General features: G+C 35.0%; 1 protein-coding gene and 1 pseudogene across 20 annotated transcripts in view; one reads left to right on the forward strand and one right to left on the reverse strand.

Moving 5' to 3' along the window:
* The window catches only part of Gphn (gephyrin), a 641,988-nt gene that overhangs the window by 114,213 nt on the left and 505,507 nt on the right, over positions 1-22,268 (forward strand). The gene's annotated exons all lie outside the window — the stretch shown is intronic.
* On the reverse strand, positions 10,929-11,262 carry LOC124976702 (cytochrome b-c1 complex subunit 7-like; annotated as a pseudogene).

The following is a 22,268-nucleotide window of genomic DNA, read 5'->3' on the forward strand; positions in this document are numbered from 1 at the left end:
AACTACCAAAGACCCCAGCAATCCTTGCAGCCACTGCAGACATCCATAAAATTAGATACCAGGGTCAGCATTGATCTCAGCTAAAATAGCTGCCAAGACTATACAGCTGATACTTTCACTGGTACAGAAACCAGTGAACTCCACTAAGAAGATACCCATGCACTCCCCAATTTAAAAGGTCTTCCCACAGTTAAACTAATCTGTTCAGTCTTCATGAGGTGACCCTTCCATTAAATACATAGACCTCGATGTAAGGCAATAAGAAATAAAAAAAAACCAGAGAGATATAACCAAAAGAGCACAATAGTCTCCCAGAAGGTGGACTCAAGAAAATGGCAAAGTACTAACTGCTTGACAAAGTATTAAAAATAATTGATTTAAGAAAACTTACTTTACTTCAAGAAAATAAAGAGAAGCAATCCATGAGAGGAGGCATACAATAAAGATCAAAATGAGAGATTTAGTAGAGATTAAAATTATGGAAAAAATAAAAAATTTGGAGTTCCCATATACAATGAATGACATGAAAAATGCAGTGATCATTATTAGCTGAATTGACTAAGCAGAGGAATCTCTGAACTGCAAGAAGTTATTTAACAATATATGGTCAGAAAAGAAATGAAAAAAGCTCATAGAATTTATAGAACCACATCAAGAGAGCTAATTTTCAAGTTATATGAGGTCATAAAGGAGATAAGAAAAGAGTAGAAAACTTGTTAAAGAAATAGAAGACAGCTTTCCAAATTTAGAAGATATAAAAGATACAAGAATATAAGAAGTCTCTAGTTAGACTCAATCCAAACATGACAAATTTTAGGCATTACAATCAAAGTGTTAATAATCACATATTCAAAAAGCAAAGAGGATCCTGAAGGTGAAAATAGAAAAGAAGTATATAACATGTAATTTCTGTAAGACTAGTGGTTGATTCTTCCACCAGAAGACAATGGGATGATATATTTAATATGCAGAAGGAAAAAACTGCCAAACATGAACATTGTACCATCAAAACTGTCCTTCAGAAATGGAGAATTCAGGGCTTTTCCAAGTATACAGAAGCAAATGACATTCATCATCATTAGACTATCTTACAAGAAGTATTAAAGTGAGTTCTTCAAGCTGAAAAGAAAGGATATAATTGATAACATGAAAATATATGGAAGTTTGTGTCAGCTTAGGAACTGAATTCCTCAACAAGACTCCTAAAGCACAAGAAGTAAAATCAGGAATCAATAAATGGGATGGTATCAAATTAAAAAGCTTTTTTGCTGCAAAGGAAACAATCAAGAATGTGGACAGAGAGCCTACAGAATGGGAGAAAATCTCTACCACCTGCACCTCAGAGCATTAATCTCCAGGATATATAAAGAACTAAAAAAACCAAAAAATACACCAAAAAATAAAAATAAAAAAATAACCCAATCAATAAGAGGGCAAAAGAACTGGAGACTTCACAGAAGAAGAAATATGATCGTTCAACAAATACATGAAAAAAATGATCAACGCTAATAGCAATTAGAGAAATGCAAATTAAAACTACACTGAGGTTTCATCTCACTCCAGTCAGAACGACAATTATCAAGAATACAAGTCACAATAAATGTTGGTGAGGATATGGGAAAAGGGTACACTCATACATTGGCGATGGGACCACAAATTGGTGCAACCACTGTGGAGAGCAGTATGGAGATTCCTCAGAAAACTTGGAATGGAATCACCATTTGACCCAGTTATCCCACTCCTTGGTATATACCCAAAGGACTTAAAATCAGCATACTGTATTGATGTGACCACATCAATGTTTATATAGCAGCTCAGTTCACAATAGCTAAGCTAAGGAACCAACCTAGGTGCCCTACAACAGATTAATGGATGTGGTATATATAAACAATGAAATGTTATTCAGTCATAAAGAAGAATGAAATTATGGCATTTGCTGGTAAACGGATGGAACTGGAGATTATCATGCTAAGTGAAATAAGCCAATCCCCAAAAACCAAAGGCCAAATGTTCTCTCTGATATGTAGATCTGACTCACAATAGACTGGAGTCGGGGAAGGAGTAGAGGTTCACCAGATTGGACAGGGAAGAGTGGGGGGAAGGGAGATGGTTGGGAATAGGAAACTTTCCTATATTCATATACGAATACATGCCCAGTGTGACTCCACATCATGTGCAACCACAAAAATGAGAACTTATACCCCATGTATACATGATATATCTAAATACATTCTACTGTCATATATAAAAAGAAAAAAAATATGTGGAAGTATAAAATTTACTGTAAAATTATATATACTGTCAAATTCAAACTAATAACATAATCACCCACCCATTATAAATCACTCATACTTTTGGTATGAAGTTTACAAGAGGAAATTATTTAAAATAAGTGCACTAAATTGTTTAAAGGATATAAAATGATATAAAAATGTAAATTGTGATGTCTAAAATATAGCAGGAAGATGGAATAAAAGTATAGGTTTATTTTATGCAATGAAAAAGTTAAAAGCCTGTTAGCTCTACTTTAGGTAAACCTTATGGTAAACACACACACACACACACACATACACACATACACATACACATACACACAGGCACCAATAAATACACAAAAGATAAAAAGAATCAAAGCATACCACTAGCAAAAATTGTCCAATCACAGAGGAAGAGAGCTAGAGAAAAACAACTAAGTATCCTTACATACACCCACACCCACACATTGCAAAGTCAGAAAACAATTAACAAAATGGGGTACGTAGTAAATCCTATCCATAGTTACCTATAATGTAAAGGGGTTAAATTCTTCAAGAATAAGCTATAAAGTGACTGAATGGACTAAAAATACATAGGTGTGTGCAGCTTATGAGACTTGCTTCACCTTAAAGTACATACAGATTGAAGGGTGAAGGATAGGAGAAGATACTACATGCAAACAGAAGCCAACTGAGAAAAGGAATAGGTAAACTTAGGTCTGATAAAATAGACTTTAAATAAAAATTTATCTCAAAAGAGATAAATTAGGTAATTATATATGATAAAAGGGCCAATTCATGGTAAGATATGATAATTGTAAAGATATATGCACACAAAATCAGAGCACCTAAATATTTATAAAGCAAATGTTAATAGAACTGAAGAAAGTGGTAGATTACAATACAATGGTATTAGAGGCTTTAGTACCCCATTTTCAACTATGGACACATTATTAAAATAGAAAATAAATAAACTTTGCACAGACCCTGTATTCTTTTAAAGACCTCTGACCTTTTAAATATGCAGTCCCTCTCAAAGGGTTCCATAGCACTTCCCAATACTGCCACCTGTTGTACCAAGCCACCAGTTACAATGGACCCTGGAGGGATACCCAAACCTTGACTGTCATCTCATTCCACATATAAAAATCAATTCAGAATAAATGAGACTTTAATGTAAGACCTGAATCTATTGAATTAGTAGGAAAAAAAAAACAAACGGGGAAGTTCCATGAGTTTGGTATAGGTATATAAGGCTTTTTTTGGATACAACCACAAAAGCAAAAATTGACGTCAAACTAAAAACACTTCTGTACAGTAAAGGAAACAGTCAACAGGGAGAAGAGGTAACAAATCGAATGGGAGAAAATACTTGCAAACCATATATCTCATTAGAGTAAATATCCAAAATAGATAAGGAATTCAAACAACTCAATAGCAAGAAAACAATCTGATTTAAAAAATGCACAAAGGACCTGAGTAGACATTTCTCAAAGAAGACATACAAATAGCCAACAAACAGGCAACAAAAACTCACAAAGAGCCAACAGTTTTATGAAGAAATGATCAACATCATTAACCAACATATTAAAACCATAATGAAAGAGTACCTCATACTTGTTAGAATAACTGTATTAAAAACAGAAAGTAATAAGTGTTGACAAGGATGATGAGAAAAAGGAACTCCTTTACCTTCTTGGTGGGCTTATAATTAGTATGGCCATTATGTAACATGGTATGGAGATTCCTCAAAAAAGTAAAAGTTAATAATTTTAATTAAAAATTAAAAATGGAGGGGCTGAGGATATAGCTCAGTTGGTAGAGTGCTTACCTCGCAAGCATAAGACCCTGGGTTCAAATCCTCCGCACTGAAAAAAAAAATTAAAAATAGAACTACCATATGATCCAGTGGAATTTATGTATTTGCATCCAGAGGAAATGAAATTAGTATGTCAAAGAGGTATCTGCACTCCCATGTTCATTGGACCATTAGTTAGGCTAGATTAGAAATGAAGTCAATTTATGAGGTCATCAGTGAAAGAATGAACAGAGAAACAAAATGTTGTATTTATACGCAATGGAGAACCATTCAACCTTCATAAAAAGAAAAATAAAGGAGGAAATCCTGTCATTTGTGTTAACATGGATGAACCTGGATGACTTTATATTAAGTTCAATAATCCAGGCAGGGAAAGATAAATAGGCATACTCCCATTTATTTGTGGAATTTATAAGAAACACATCCTTGGCTCTTTTTGTGAAAATACATCCTATACCTGGAAGAAGTGTCGTTTGTAGAAAGTGGAATTAGGAAGTATGATCTGATAGGAGTGTTCATTACTACCGTTTTTAAATGTTTTTACTTGACAGAAGTAGGAAGTACAAATTTTGAACAGAAAAATATAAAATTTTGATTGTCCTTATTCTAATTCAAGGAAAAGATTTTGAGGGATATTAATTGTGAAAGTATCTGCAGTTTCTCATTAAGTAAGATGCTGGCTAACTGAGTGCACACCCACATATGTTCAGGTTAAGAAAGTATTTTTTATTTTAAATACTTTTTATTTTTATTTATTTTTTGTTAAACATGAATGGTGTTGAATTTTGTCACTTGAGTTTTCAGCAGTTATGAAGATGAATGTATAATTTTTGTCAACTTTGTTAATATGGATTTTATTGTATTAAAAAATATCAAATCACCCTTTAATTTTAGAGTATGCTTCCCCCCTTTTTGTATGCATTTTATTTTGTTTTTTATCTTACTTAAGATATTTACATCGTTATTCTCAATTGCCATTAATTGCATTTTATTTTGTTTTTTATCTTACTTAAGATATTTACATCATTATTCTCAATTGCCATTAAGGTTTGTGCAATTTTGTGAAGTTTGGGGGCCAATGTTATACCTGTTTTATAAAAATAATTTGAAATTTGTCTTCCTTTTTACAATTTTTTATTTTTGTTTTATTCAGGTAAGTATTTCAATGGATATTTGAGTACCTCCTATGAACTAAATGCAATAAAATAGAAAAGGTAATTAATCATTATTTAGTGTTTGGCAGTATTTTAAGTGAAGTTGGTTCTTGCTGCTTGCAGTAGTTTTCTTCTGTGAATCTGCTGTGAATATTACATTAGCAGATTTTGAACCATTTCTCATAAGGGAATTACAGGGTCAGGTACCTACAAACCTCTGGTCATAATATTTTTCAGGCTTGTCAATACATAACCTTGTTGAATGTGTGTTTCTGTTGTAAGATAACTTATTTAATACACTTCGCTTATTCAATAACATTGAGTTCATGTCCAAAAACAGTATGGCTCATGTCTGAAGAAAGTTTTTGTAACTCATGCATTTTCTCTTAAGACATATCTTAACCATCTTGTGTTTAAGAACACTAGACACCCCTTCCAAACTATACCAACAGGCCATTCTAAACAAAAAAAGGTACAAAAATGAGAACAGTGTGGCACTAGAGTGTGAAAAGAATACTCCTTTACAGTATGAGAGCTGAACCAAGGTAAGAATTTCATTCTGTTCAGCTTTAGCTGAGAGCATGTGAGTCAGGTAATTCAAATTTTTCCCCATGCTGAGCAAACTCACAAGTGATTGTGAAAGTGCTGACAGTATTAATGTTGGGGTTACAAATACATTTTTAGTGTGTAGGAGAATTCACAAATACCGAATCTGTGAAGAATGTGGATTGGTTGTACTTTGAGTACTTAATGTAAGAAAACCCACGAAAACCACGCCAGACACAGGAAATCACATAAGGGAGTTTATTAAACAAACAAAGTGTCTCCCTGCAGGGTAAGAGAGAAAATGAGAGGAAAAGAGAAAGGGTGCGCACTAGAGAGAGTGGAAAAGCGAGGAGGAGAAAGAAAGAAAGTGAGTAGGAGAGAAAAAGCAAGAGAAAAGATGGAGGGGTAGCTATCCTTAAGCAGTTGAATTCCACCAGGCTAACAGAACCAATAACGGAGAAGGATACTTGCAAGCTGACTGATGAACCAATAGCTAGCTAGGATGTTCACAGACTGACAAGTAGTTGGGAGGCGGGGAAATGGCTGCAATGGAAAGGGTGGGGGAGCAGCTTTATACTTTACATTGGCATTCCCCCTTTTCTGTTTTTATAAGAAAATCTTTTGTTCTCCAGTTCTTTCCCACCTTATCTCTTCTTCCTGCCTAAGTGACTAGGGCTGGTTTTGCAGGTGAGATATAAAAAGTCCATTCTCCCAGGGGCAGTCTTCAACTTCCAGACTTCCAGAGGCAGATGGTTTCATGGACTTCATTTCCTCGATTTGACTGATCCCCTATTTCTACACTAACTGCCTGTCCCCAATTCTGGCTTCATTCACCCCTCTAATTTAGGAACTCCTTTACTGCTGTAAGGAAAGAGGTTGATGACCAATCTGGCTTCTTCAAGCTGGAAGGCATGGGTAAGCAGTTTGGAGTTCTGTTTTTTAGAAATTGGGTTAATTGAAGGGTCCATGGTAGAAGTCTGGTTGGGGAAGAGCAGGTTGTAAAGGCATCTGGGGGTGGGTGCTTCTATGAGAGAACAAAAAGACATGAGTACTGAAATGAGATTGATACAATATAAATGTTGCAGAATCTGGAACATGCCAATGAATATCATGAAGGTGACAGAAGTCAATAATTCCTCACTAGGGGGTGGAAGAACTGAGAAGTTGTTCCCATAACAAGGCCTAGCAAAGGCTGGAGAGGACAAGGCCTTTATTTGGGAACTTTAACATTGTCCAGGTTATCAGGAATGTAAACACAACATTTAACTCTTAATGTCATTGATGTCCCCAGAAAATATAGTTAAGCTACTTAATGTCATCTGATTTTTGTAAAATATCCCTTTATTGGTATAACCTGTGTTTAGTAGAGATCTCTATACTTCTGTTACTTAGGGCTGGATAATCATACTAGCAAACATAGATTAAGCCTACCTATGTAACTTAGGAAGGTCTGTAGGCCTTAAACTGACTAAAATCTTCTGACTCTGGCAGTTTCTCTTGATAGTTATCAGGCACATTTGCCTAAGAAACTCTCTTTTGTAGCTTTTAGTCTTTGTTCTAGTGGGCTAACACAAGTGTACATCTTAAGTTACATTTAACTATTATTTCTTTTAAATGCCCAAGAATGGCTATATTTGGGTTTTAACTGTTTTGCTAGGTGTCTAAGATCAATATGGTCAAAGTGAGGTGGCTTCCCTTGAAAGCACCAGGGATGTCTCTCTTTTTCCTTGACCCTCCTCTGCAGCAGGTGCACTGAGTGGCTTTTCATCCTCTAGTGGCCTCATCAATCTCCCTGTTCAGGAGGTCGTGTGACCCAGAGTTTCAAAGCTCCTTAGAGAAGTCCTCTTGTTCCCTGGACTCAGGCTGACTGAGGGTAAGACTCAAATACTGGCTTTTCTTGGCCTCTGTATTTAATCTCAATCTCTAAGTCTGATCTTAACCATCCAGCAAGCCAGTCTCACTAGTCATAAAGTAAGAGTACTGGGCTTTAATTTCAATGTCTATAACTTTACAGTTATTTACCCCCTTTTATCTAATTGGGGTCTACATTATCTGTCCTATAGGTGATGGCTTACTGTTTATTTCAAGTTAATCTATGGTGTACTTCTGCAAAATATTAATCAGGCAACAGTTAGAGTTTATGAGGAAAATACAAAATGGAATCACCAACAGTAAAACATTCAGTTTGTGCAATACTATCTTGAATTTTGGCTGAGTTATTCATTATATCCCCTGTAAATGAGTTAAAGTCTGGCTTACTTTGGAGTCATTCTAACATGCAGCAGGGTGAGAGGGGAGGCAGAGCCTGATCTCAGGTAAGGCGTGGCTCTTCACAAATCTTAGGTAAAATGTTCTAATCCTGAAGCTAATTTTTTTCTCCTTTGCCATGACCAGCATGACCAAATTCTTAAGTTCAGTGAGGGGCAAAGGAGTATTAGAAAATAAAGGTTTATAAACACAGATTTTGAAGATTAAGCTGAGATCAGAAGGAGCTCTGTTCTCTGATGGAAATGCAGATCTAAAGAGTTATATCAGCAATCTTTATACATGTCTTATTATTAGGTTAAAGACTATGTAAGCATTATTTTTTGTTTTCAGGAAAGTTACTAGGACATCTACATAACTTTTTTTTTCACAGCTGCAAAGTGCAATGTTAGGAGCTCTGTGTAGCTCTCAAGGAAGTCCACTGTCCAAAGTTACTGCAAGGTAGGCAGGAACCAGAGAAGGGAGCTGATGAAACACTGGTTATCTAGCAAAAGAATCCTTCCTGCCCAAGAGCTGTGTGCCTGAGATCAATGTCAGAGCCGATAGGACTCCTATATAGAGCGTCCCCAGGGAGAGTACTGCCATAGCAGTTAGGCATCTTGTGCCCCTGCACAGGAACACTTCCAGGCACCAGGCATGCCACAGTCATGAAGTCAGAGACCCCAATCTCAGTCACTGTTGTCCCATTTTTGCTACTGCGCATCACATTTTTTCTTAAATATCATTTTAAGAAGTTTACATATATTGACTCCTGAGTCTATATGAGCCTTCATTAACACAATTTAACATTATATCTTTTAAAACGTGAATCAAAGAAAGGCTGAGAAATCTTTTAACTTTCCTTTTGTGTGGCGAAGTGGCAAAATGCTTTCATGTTTCACGATATTCACTCATCTTATTGTTAAAAAACCCAAGATATCAGACAAGTGTAAAAAAACCAATATTTTAGACAAGTGTACCAACAGTATTTGCCGTCTTTTTCCTGTTGAAGAAAAGTCCTAGAAAAATTGATGTTAGACATTTTATAAACATTAACATTTTATTATTTTGACCACCTAGAGACTTTGAGTTAATTTTAAAGACATTTTACTTCTATTAGTTTACCCAATTTAAATTGAACCTTTTTAAATCACGTGAATTAAAAGTATTTGGATTCATTTTTAAAATTTTAATTTTTATGCACCCTTATATTTAACACAAAAGCAAAGGCCTTGTAATGCTTATCTCCATTGCAATTTAACAGATGTTCAAAAATAACTCTAGAGTTGGATAAAAAGAACTGATCAAAAATCATTAACCTAGGTATGTAGGATCAAAATTATGAGCTCAAAAATATAGCATTTAAGAAACACAAAAGTCCTAGAAGAAAAATGATAATGGCCATTAATTATAGCATGAGAAAATGAGAAAGAGAAGGGCAGAGAGAAGAGGTGAGAGGGAGAGATAGAGTGTTCTGTGTGGCAACCCAGGAGAAATTTAAAATGGGCACTTTGTTTTCCCTTGGGTTTGAGACTGGTTTCCCACTGTGCCTTCTGACTTTCTCCATTTACATTTCAATGTAAGCCTTGACAGATGTGAAAGGAGCTAACAGGATCTAGCAGAAACTTGATGCCTAGGGCATTTTAACCCTTTTTCCTGGTTAGTAATCAATTCAGGTTTGGATGCAGAAAATTGTGAAACATTATCTCCCATTACTTGTGGGGAATGGGGCTGCTATATCATACTCCTTACTGGGACATGCCACTGATGATTGGGCTGATTACTCCCTACACACTGGTATATGTGGGACCTCATGGCAGGAGGACTAGGTGGGCTGGGCTGGGGAATGGAAGCAGAAACAGAATGAGGTAAAGGAGATGGAGAAGCAGCGGGAGTCGGAGAAGCAGGGGCCTGAGGCACCTGAGCCTGTAGGAAGAGCCAAGAAGCAAGAAAGAAGAGACTTGAAGATAAGAAACCCCTTTCCATTTGCCCGGTCGGTACACAAACGAATTTTGATGGCTTTAAGACGGGGATCAGGCGAAGGGTTCCCCCAGGGTTGACTCTGCTGGATTGGAGGACCCAGATCCCACGGTGGAGACTGATACAGGAGTCTGTGGCCAGGGCGTCCGGAGGCCAGAGTAGTTGGCTGGAGACGAGGAGGCAGCACATTTATTGTGTCGTTACACAAGTATCAATGTGGGGCCAGGCAAAAGCCGAAGAGGGTTGAGGACCTGACACATTAACACCAGAATATTCCTCTGAAGAAGCAGCATACTGAGAAAAATAAGAAAGAAACTGTAATGGGAATCACGCAAGAAGCTGCAAAGGGCATTGGAAGAGTGGGAGAAACCAAACTTTATTATACACTGGCGGGCCCAGAGGAGATTAGTGCTCCAAATTCTGAGCGCCCCTTACCAGTTTTTCATAACATTTGTAGGCTATCTAGTGTCATAAATTTTCTAGTCTAAAATGATACATAGTTGTGCACAAGGTTTCAAAATGCAATATTATGATTGTGTGTAAGGGTTTTCAAGTGTGTTTACAAAAGCCTAGCTGGATAAGGGAGATGGGCTCCTCTTATAAGGCCTTGGGTAAATCTCTAGCCTTGGGCCTGGAGCCTTCACAGGGGCGTTTACACTTCAAAAGAAAGTAGTTAGATCCTAGGGAAAGTCCTTTATAATCTAAAAGGAAGGAGTGAATGGTGCTAATTAGGTTCCCTGGAAACCTGCTGGTGGGAACTGGGAGAACTCTCTCCCTTTCCCAGACACTAATTTTTTTTTATTATGATAGATATTTACTTAAAGTAATATATATGCAGACGAAATAATTTTTAAATTGTTATGTTTCAGGTTTAACCAACTTCATAGAAATCTATGAGGACAGCTATATTCACAGAGTTCAACTACATGATTACTTCTTTTCCCATTCTTCTTTCTTTTCTTTCCCAGATAACCTCTTTGAGATACGGTTCAAGATAGAATTTATCCTCCTCATATTTTGTCCACTGCTCTTTAAGCAAGATCTATTGCCTCATGGTCAGGTCCAGGGCTCTCTTAATGCGAAACATCCTATCATTACAAAGGTTCTCAGGAAGCCTTGTTATGGCTTCTTTTACATCTTCATCCTCATATATTGTATCATCTCGCATAAACCCTAGTTTATTGAATCCTGCAGCATTATAATACCATTTTCAAATAAGGTCCAGCCACTGGCCTGATGCTGCAACAGCAGGCCTGGTCGCCATTTTGACCCAGGAGCGAAGCGTGGCCTTCTGGGTGTGTCCTACAGGACACACCTCAGGACACACCGAGTGCAGTGCCCCAGGCACTAATTTTTACAGAGAGTGTCCTTAGTTTACTTTATATCCCAGCCTGGGTCAGTTACCCACTACAAAACTGCAGAATGTGTTAAGCTTTTGTTCAAGAGAATGAAGGAAGCCAAAGAAAAGCACCAGAAACAGATTTCCAAGAGATGCTGGCTGTCTTCTCTGAGAGCTTATACTTATAAATATTTTTTATTTTTTAATTTTTGGGAGTACTGGAGATTGAATTCAGGGGCCCTTGACCACTGTGCCACGTCCCCAGCCCTATTTTGTATTTTATTTAGAGACAGAGTCTCATTGAGTTGATTAGCGCCTCATGGTTGCTGATGCTAGCTCTGAACTCTCTGGAGCCTCTGGGATTACATGCATGTGCCACTGTGTTTGGTCCTAAATCTTAAAAATTTTTAAGAGTAATAAATTAGTAAGATTAGATGTCAAAAAAATTAGTTACTCTACCTTATGTAATAATACTCCCTGAATGAAATTTTATTTCTGGCTATAATTAGAATAAATTTAAAACATAAATTTAGATATCTTTTTTAAAAAATTAGAAAAATTAAAATTTTTTTTTAAAAAATTTAGATCTTCAGAAAATTATTTCAACTTAGAAGAGCTTGTGTGTCTTAAAATTACTTATTCTTTAAATTTAAACCTGTGTTTTTGTTCTTGTTAAGATAGATGATAGTTGTTTGTCCTTGTGTTAAACAAAAAAAATTACTCAATGATACTTGGTTAGCATTATAATGATGACTGTTCATCATTGTCCTAGGTATTGGGACCACTGCAGTGGGAAAAGAGGTTGAGCTCAACTCTGAATATAGCATGGGCAAGTGGAAATTTATAATCATTGAGCAAGTTGAGAGTCAGTGGATGGAAAATTAGTAAGGGGAAATGACAGGACTTCAGGGGATTCTGGCTTTACTAACTTAACAGGATTCTAGTTAAAAATAGCCTGACTAAAGTTTGGTTAAGTGAAGAATCTTTATCACTAAACCTTTCAAATCATAAAAACAGATTTAATAACTGAGTCTAACCTTTAAATAAAATCTAGATAAGGTAATATAGTTGAAATGTATGCAACGTGATTTTTACTGGTAATTTATTTATGTGCCCCATCCTTTTTTTATTCCTTAGAAGTTATGTGAGAGGAGTTATGACTTCTGTTAACTAAAGTTAACTGCCTTGATTATAAAGCATTATTTTCATATCCAATGTCATTAGTAATGTTGGTGGTGGCAGGACTGAATAAAGAAATGTACTGAATAAGAAGCCCTTAACATCAAAATAAGTCCCTTTTGTTTTAACATTTCTGTTGAAGTTACAAAGCATAGAAAATATATTCATTGCTATTTAGAGTACTTTGTGGCAAATCTGGAATCCTTGCTTATGCTTTTCTAGTAGTTCCATAACAAGGTTATTTTTAAAACATCCAAAACTGAAACTCCAACATTAATTGGATTGACACTTTGAGTTGTAAATTAACACTTGCAGTCATATATCCTGAGGAAATTGGCATCAGACTAAAAAACTGGCATCAAACATATTTTGTTTTAGTAGGTTAGTTTTCTCAGTATTATATTGTGCTAAGAAGAAGAATTTCCAATGTTTAAACCTCTCTAGAGCTGTATAACTTGATATTTGTTCTTTTGAAGTCCTAGCCTCTGAATATCTACTCAAATGTCTATGTCCTTCACTCCCTGTCCTCCCTGTCCTGCTCTGTTTCATCATCATCTGTTATAGGGAGATTTAATAACTTCATATTACTGCTAAAGTTTATTTCTTGTCCAGTTGTTCCCATATTGAAATGTATAGAGTAATTCCCTGTTACCTTGCATGTTTTCTGTGGCCTAACATTTCTGACTTTTTGATTGTTAGGTGCTCTCCCCATCTAATTTTTATTACTTATTCTTTTTTTCCCTTGACCTTATATACTTAAGCAGTCCAACACCAATAGTATGTTTATCATTTTGTTTACACTGTTTTCTTTTTTCTGAAATGGCCTTTTTTCACCTTTGTATGTCTAAAATCTACCAAATGGGCCCAGTACTAATAACTTATATGAAGGTCTTTAATCCAAGTTATCACTTCTTAAAACAAGTGTTCTCTCTTAATAAAATGCATCCCTTTCTATTCTCCCATGTGTCCTATACATACTTTCTACTTCTTTCCTTTTAGTTTTAACTTTTTATTTTAGAAAATTTAAAGAATATATAAAGTGTTATGGTTTAAAAATGAGGTATTCTCTTCCCTCCCCAAGATTTCCTATATTAATGTGGGAATAAGAGGTGAAATGGTTAGATGATGAGATCTGTATATTAATTGGTTCATCCTAGTTTGATGGGACTAATGGGGTAGTAACTATAGTCAGGTGGGACATGGCTGGAGAAGGTGGGTTAATGGGGACTCTTCCCCCATAATGTTCTGCCTCACCTAGGGCACACAGCAATGGAGTCATCCTACCATGGAGTGATTCTCTGAAACCATGAGCCAAAATAAACTTTTGCTCCTCTAAGTTGCTCTTATCAGGTATTTTGCCACAGCAATGCAAAGCAGACTAACATAGAAATTGGTACCGAGAAGTGGGGTTCTTGCTGTGACTAACCTGATCATATGGTTCAGAAGCCTTTGGAAATGGCTTATGGGAGGAATTTGGAAAATTTTGGAAATGCAGGATGAAGAAGTCTTAAAATGTTGGAAGCAGAGTTTAATGAGCAATTCTGGTGGGAGCCCAGAAGACGAGAATGCTGATGGGAATGTAGACTACTTGAGTGTATTTGTGAAGTTTCAGAGGGGAACTGGGACTCTATTGGTAATTGGACTAGAGGTCATTCATGCTAAATTCTGGCAAAATAAATAAATAAATAAATAAAAAACACAAAAAACAAACTGTTACATATTTTCCATATCCTGAGACTCTGTGAGGCAGAATTTAAAGTTGATAGACTGACTAATCTGTCAGAGGAAATTTCAAAGCAACACAGCAGTCGTTGAAAATCTCCAGAGTAGAAAGCAAAGTGGAAAGATTTTAAAACCTTGCAGTTTGGCCAGAAAAGTGCCTATAAAACGGGCCTGGAAAGGTGTGGTTGTTGACATTACCACAACTAAAGATAATTACTTTGCGCAGAGGCAGTGGGAAGGATGACTTGAGAGCATCTCATGAATTTGCAAGATCACATCCATTGCAGGTTCATGGGTGTAGAAGGGAAAATTCCTTTGAGAAGGATTGTGGTGGCACCCTAATTTCATGGGGTGGTGGGAAGTGGGAGGGACTAGGATGTTATTTTACCATGTTCACCATGTTTAGCTGCCCAGACTCTGAGAAGCCATTGCAGTCTGGATTAAGCCGGTGTAGACCTTAGCATCATCCTTGTGCTTTTGGTTCTGCAGAAATGCATGATGTTGGAGTTAAGGGTCATGGAAGTTTCCCATGAGATTTCAAAGACATAGATAACTGGGTATAGTGTAGCAGGGTGGGAATCCCAGTAGGTTGCCCCTGAGAGGGTGTAAAGTTGTGAAGGTAAAGTTGAAGCTGGAATGGAGACTCAAGAAAGTAGGAGTTGCCAGTAATGGGAACTATCTGCCAAGAAAAGCTGCTGCCTGCAGAGAGCCAGGCTAAAAGAGAAACCATGTGTGCTGCAGTTAGCAAGGCCAAAGGAGAGGGACTGATCAAGCCCTTTGGAGAGCACATCTTACCTCTGTGGCTCCTACATGCTGTATGCAGAGTTTTGGGACCTGTTTGCCCTGGGTTTTAATCTAGTTTTGTTTCCATCCCTTTTTTTCCTGTGACCCTATTCCTTCCGTTTAGAATGGAAACGTTTATACTATGCCATTGTGTACTGACTATATGTAACTTACTTTTGATTTTTATGGGGACTTACAACCAAGAGTTTGCCTTGAGTCTCAGAAGAGACTGGACTTTCAACTTCTGGGAAATGATGAAACTGTTAAGACTTGGGGGACTCTTGGAGATAGACTAAATATAGTTTGTATTGTGAGGTGAAATGTTGTAGTTTAGATATAAGGTGTCCCCCTAAAGTTCCTTTGTTAATGCAGGAATATTCAGGTGTGAAATGATTGGATTATTAGAGCTGTCATCTAATAGGTCCACCCTAGTTTGAATGGACTTAATAAGTGGTAACCTTAGGTAGGTGGGGCATGGCTAGAGGGGATGAGTCACTGGGGACATGCCCTGGAAGAGCTTATCTTCCCTGCAATCCCTTCCTCTTCTCTCTCTGCTTGCTGGGTGCCATGAATGGTGCAGCTCTCCTTCACCATGCCCTTCTGCCACGATGTTTTGCCTCACCTTGGGCCCAGAGCAATGGAGTCAGCTCACCATGGAGTGGACCTCTGAAACCGTGAACCAAAACAAACTTTTCCTCTTCCAAGTTGTTCTTGTTAGGTGTTTTGGTCTCAGCAATGCAATGATGACTATCACACACAGTTAACACAATACTATCTACAGTGTGATGAATCCAATGTACCCATCATGCAGATAAAATTTATCATTATAGCATTTTTGTTTAAATTTTGCTTTCCCATACTTTTCATTCTGCACTCATTATTATGGTTAATATTTTTGAAGTATTATTTACATATATTAAATTTCACATATCTTGGCAACAATTTTGATAGTTGAGTGCATACATGATAAATTAGTTCTGTTCCTAATATAGGTAGAAAGTTTGTGTCTTCAAGGAATTCTCTATCCCCTTTCCTGTCAGTCCTCCCCTGCTTAGGCAAGCACTGCTTAATTTTTTTTCACTATTTGTTGTGCCTCATTTTCTTTTTATGTAAATGGAATTAAATTTTTTATATAAAACCTTTCTTGCCCAGCATGATATTTTTTAGGTTTAGTCCTTATTATTGCTTCAAACAGTATTTCATTCCATTTGGTTGCTGAGTACTGTTCCAGGGACTAATGTCTTATGTATATTTGCATATGTCTTTTTGTGAATGTAGTTGATTCTTCATGGTAGTCATATTTTATAAAGTTATGAACATTGAATTATCAAATACTGAACCATTGCTTTGAGAGGAAATACAGGATTAGACTCCAGTTCTTAGTCTCAACATTTTTGGCCAACCAATCAACATATAACTATTTTATATGTTTCTGTTTAGAAATACTTTCTTTAATATACATTGTTGATTCATTGATGTTGAATCTATAGCCTATAGCACTGTAACTCATACTTGAATGAAGTTTCTCAAGGCACAACATAGCCTTTCTATACTTAGAAACTTTAGATAGCACTTAAGCTCTATGCCATTTCAAATAGTACATTCAGAAATATTATAATTTTGTAACAATAATAACTTGAAAAATATGGCACCTAAGTAGACCATGAAAGGACACTTTTTTTACAGTATGAGAGCTGAAACAAAGTAGAATGTTGCCATGTTTCACATCAGTGGAATTAATATCCATTAGGTGACTCAATTTTTTGTCACTTTGCACATATTTACAATTTTTTTTGTGCAGTCTAGGGATTGAATCCAGGGTATCACATGTTAGACAAGCATTTTACTTCTGAGCTACATTTCCATCCCTTTTTACTTACTTATTTTATTTTGATTTTATTTTGAGACAGGGTCTCCTAAAGTTGCCCAAGCTGATCTTGAGCATACATGCAAATTCACAGACCTTGACCTTGATGTGCCAGCACACCCAACTTATTTACAAATGTTTGCGATAGCACTGCAAATATTGATTTTAGTGTTACAAATACATTTTAGCAAATAGGTGAATTAAAAATATGAAATATAAGAAGAATCATTATTGTATATTTTCATTGTTCTGGATAAATATTGAGTTGATTTGATTATCGATAATAATCTTTTTCCAAAATAATTGTACTGTTTTTAATTCCTGTCAGCAATGCATGAGAGTTCTAATTGTTTCTTATGTTTACCAACATTTCATATTATCAGTCTTTAATTGGAACCATTTTAGTACTCTTAATTTTTACTTGCTATAGTACTTGTAGGTGTCTTCTCTCTCCCTTCTGGAAATTTTCTGATGGTAGTATAGTATACAATCTATACTTTACTGTACAATTTATACTATACTACTTGTATTTGCCAAACTAATATTTTGGAGAGGTAATATAAATTGTTATTATGCACATAAACCTTGGGGACAGATTGCTTATATTCAAGTTCAGTTCTCCTACTTACAAGTTTTGAAACTTTGGACAGTATAAATAACATACCAGTAAAGGAACTTTTAATAATTATATTAATTTGGGTCTTGTTCATAAAATTTTAGTTTGGAAATCTAGCCTATTTGAAGTTAAATAGCTTGTCTCAAATCAAATGTGTAGGGAATTCCTAAACAAAATGGCAAATCCAGGTTTAATTGACTTTAAAGCCCTTACTTTTTGTTGTTGTTGTTTTGAATTCGGGGGCACTTGATTTTTTTTTTTTTCATTTTATTTAGAGACAGGGTCTCACTGTGTTGCTTTTAGTGCCTCGCCATTGCTGAGACTAGCTTTGAACTTGCAATCCTCCTGTCTCAGCCTCCCAAGCTGCTGGGATTACAGGTATGCGCCACTGCACCCAGCAAAGCCCTTACTCTTTCTGTTTGTTTTTTTTCTTTTTTTTGTGTGGCGCTGGGGATTGAACCCAGGAACCCGTTCATGCTAGGCAAGCACTCTACCAACTGAACTATATCCCTAGCCCCAAAGCCTTTACTCTTAAAAAACTATTCTACACAGTACAGCCACCTAAATCTCACCTTGAAACCTATTGCATATCATTAAATTCCTATCTTCAAGAAGCAAATGAATGGAGGTACATCTTTAAATGTTGAGCCTCTCAATTCATGAGTATAGTGTATACCTCCTTTACTTAGGTTATTTAGGTACTTTTTTTTTCTGAATAAGAGTACATAATTTCAGTTTGGAAATTTTGCACATTTTTCATTAGACATAGTGCCAGTTATGTGATATCTTGTAATGCTTTTGTAAGTGCCATCATTATGGAAATCTTCATATGTAATTACTTGTTACAGTTGATTTTTTATTTGATTTTATAGCCTTCAACTTTGCTTAATGCACTCCATTTTAATAGTTTTATCTGTGCATTCTTTGCATCTCCTATGTATAGCGCATGGTCAAGATTAATAATAGTTATATTTTTTATTCTATTACTTTAGTTTTTATTTCATTTTATTTCATGTTTTTGCCTTGTTGCTTTGGTTAGCCCAGTTCAGACTTAAATAGAAGATCATATTGTATCTTTTTATCTCATTCCCAGTAGGAAAAGGAAAAATTTTAACCCTTCATGATTAAATATAATACTTGCTTTTCATTTTTGTAGACATCCTTTAGCAGATTAAGGAAGTTTCTTTATGCTCCTGATTGAAGATTTTTAAAAATCATGAATGGATATTGAATTTTATTAGAACCTTTTTGTAAGTATGGAGATGATCATATGTTTTTTCTCTACAAGAGAAATGTCAATGTAATTACTTACATGAATTGTTTTTTAAAATATTAAACCATTTTTTTCAATAACTTGCTCAATATATTATACATTTTATAATATCTGAATTTTACGTGCTTTGAATTTTATATGATTATGAGATTATTATAAGAGAGATTATCTCATAATTTCCCTTTCTTGTATTATTTGCAGGATCTGTAGTATAATATTGATTAAAAGTGGTCAGAGTGAATATCTTTGCTTTGTTGTCAATTATTACAGAAAAAGCCTTCAGTACCTCAAAATTATAAGAATTTTAAACATTTGGTGTTATTAATTGGAAAAAAATTTTTAAACAAATGTATCTGTTGAGAAGAGTATGTAATTTTATCTACTGGTATGTGTAGAGATTTTTAAAATGTTAATCCAGTTTTTACATTTGTTGGATAAACTCTGTTTGATCATGATGTATTATTCCTATTATACCCTGTTGTATTCCTTTTCTGTTTTAAAAGAATTTTTGCATCTACACCCCTGGCAAATACTAATCTGTTTGTAATTTGTTTTTTCAAGTACTGTTCCTGATCATTTTGGTATCAGGATTATGAGGGTGTCTCATAAAATGTGTTGGGAAGCTAAATAGTTGACAGGATTTAACAATAAAGTTATCTGTGACTGGAATCGGAGTTGGAAGGTATTTTTAATTTTTTGAAGGCAAGGGGTTTACATATAAAATGACACATTTTAAATATACAGCATTATATACTTTTATACATATATTCATTGTGAAGCTGTCACCACAATCAAGGTAGTGAACCTATTCATCATACTCCAAAAGTTTTCCAAACATTTTCTTGTGACTTTGTGGTTTTTTCCTACTGTTTCCCCACCTCTGTCTCTCATTGAACTATTTACTTTCACAATGATTAGTTTTCATTTTTTTGCAATTCTTATAAATATGATCATAGTATGTTATACATATCAATGGTTTATTTTATTGCTTACCATATTCTATTGTATGAGTTACCAGAATTTGTGTATTCATGTACCTGTTTTAGACATTTGGCTACTTCTAGCTTTTGGCTATTATGGATAAAACAGGTATAAATGTACATGAATAAGTTTGTGTGGTCTTTTAGTTTGTTATTCATTTTGATAAATACCTAGGAAATGAAATGACTGGATTATTTGGTAGGTATGTGTTCAATATTTAAAGAAACTTGTTTTTCTGAAGTGGTGGTTCTCAGTAGCGGTATGTGAGGTTTCTTTACATTCTTGCCCACAGTTTTTATGATCAGTCTTTTAAATATTATTCATTCTAAACGGTAGCTAGTTGTATCTCATTGTAGTTTTAATTTACTTTGACTAATAATGTCTAGCATCTTCAAAAGTTTTTAAAATCATAAATTATCTACATATCATATTTTCTTTGAAGCATTCAAACCTTTTGTCTATTTTAAATTTATTTTCTTTATTATTGAGTTCTTTATATATTCTGAATGCTAGTTAGATATATGCTTGCAGATACTTACATACAGCCTATAACTTGTCTTTTCACTATTTTAAGTCTTACAGAGAGCAACAGTTTCAAATTATGATTAACAAAATACTGTCTTAGAAGAAAACATAGCATATCTTTGACATCTAGTGATCTATGAAGTCTTCTTTGATGTCTTACCAAAACCACTACTTACAAAATAGAAAGTTAATAATTAGACTTTATTGAAATGAAAATCTTTTTTATTATAAGAAGAGTGTTAGGAGAAAAGACTGGAAGAAATATTTGCAAACCACATGTCTAATGAAAGTCTTATCTCTATAACATAAAGACCCTTTTAACTCAACATTAAAAAATATCACAAAATCTGTTAAGGGCTGAATGCCCCCCTGCCAAATTCTTATGTTAAAGTTCTAACCCGCAGTTCCTTAGAATGTGATTGTATTTGTAGATAGAGACTTTGAAGGGTGATGAAGGTAAAAATGAGGTCATGTGAGTAGGCTCTAACCTGATATAATTGGTATCTTTATTAGAAGAGGAGATTAGGTATAGATGCACACAGATGAAGGAGTGCCTATGTGAAGATACAACAAGAAGGCTGATTCTGGAAGTCAAGGAAATTAGGTTCAAAAGACACCATACTGACTGACACCTTGATTTTTGGACTTCTAGCTACAAGAATTGTGAGAAAACTTATTTCCCTTGTTTAAGTCACCCACGTATGATATTTTGTTGTGGCAGTCCTAGCAAATGGGTACATGATCCAGCTTTAAAATTGGTCAAAGACATGAACAGGTTTTTCACCAAAAAGAATAATTTGGTTGACAAATAGGCATAAAAAAAGATGTTCAGCATCATTTTATTTAGGGAAATGAAAGTTAAGGCCACAGTAAAATATCAACTACTGACTTGTTAGAAGAACTAAAATAAAAAATGGTGATTATACTGAATGCTGTAAGGATATGGAGAAATTCAGTCCCCCAGACATTAATGATGTGAATGTAAAATGACAGTCACTCTGGAAAAAGAATTGACAATTTCTTGTAAAATATATACTTCCCATATGGATCAACAGTTGCACTCTTGAACATTTATTCCAGAGAAATGAAAATTTATGTACATGAAAACCTCTACATGAATATTGCTAGGAGCTTTATTTGTAATAACCTAGATACTGAAAACAAATATTCTCAGTGGGTGAGAATGGGTGAACAAACCCTATATCCATAAAATGGAATAGTACTCAGCAATGGGGAAATGAATAATCTATTGATAAATGTTAACAACCTGGATGAACTTTAAGGATTTTAGGTTTAGTAAAGAAAGTCAGTTTCAAAATGTTATGTAGTTTACGATTCCATTTATATAAGATCCTCAAAAAAACAAAAGAACCAAACTATAGAGATGAAGAATAGATTAGTGGTGGCCATTGGCCAAGGATGATATTGGAGGTGCAAATGAATACAAAGAAGTAATTTTATAGTTTTGAATTTATTTTGTAGTTCTGGAACTATTCTGTATCATGATTATATGATTATGGTAGTGGTTAAACAAATTTGTTTATGATATAAAATTATGTACAACTAAGCACATAAACACATGCGTTCATGTATTTATGAATGAACACTTGGTGAAAATTGAATTAGGTGTGTATGCAGTAAACATCAATGGGCAAATGTCAATTTTTCCGACGTTGATTTAGTACTTTATTACATGTCACTATTGGGGAAAACTGAGTGGAAAATAATGGGACTCTAGAATTGTTGCAACTTCCTGTGAATATATGATTATCTAAGAATAAAAATTTACATTACGATGAAGTTTAGTTTATTAATTTGTCTTCTGGATTATATTTTTGGTATTGGTTGAAAGAAATTCTCGAATTCTTAAAGAAGATCTTGGAAATTTTCTCCTATGTTTATTTTTAGAAGATGCACAATTTTAGGTTTTAGGTCTGAAATTGATTTTGAATTAGATTTTCTATTTGGTATGAGACTTGGATTGA

Source organism: Sciurus carolinensis, chromosome 2, assembly GCF_902686445.1.
Source record: "Sciurus carolinensis chromosome 2, mSciCar1.2, whole genome shotgun sequence".
NCBI classification, from domain to species: Eukaryota; Metazoa; Chordata; class Mammalia; order Rodentia; family Sciuridae; genus Sciurus; species Sciurus carolinensis.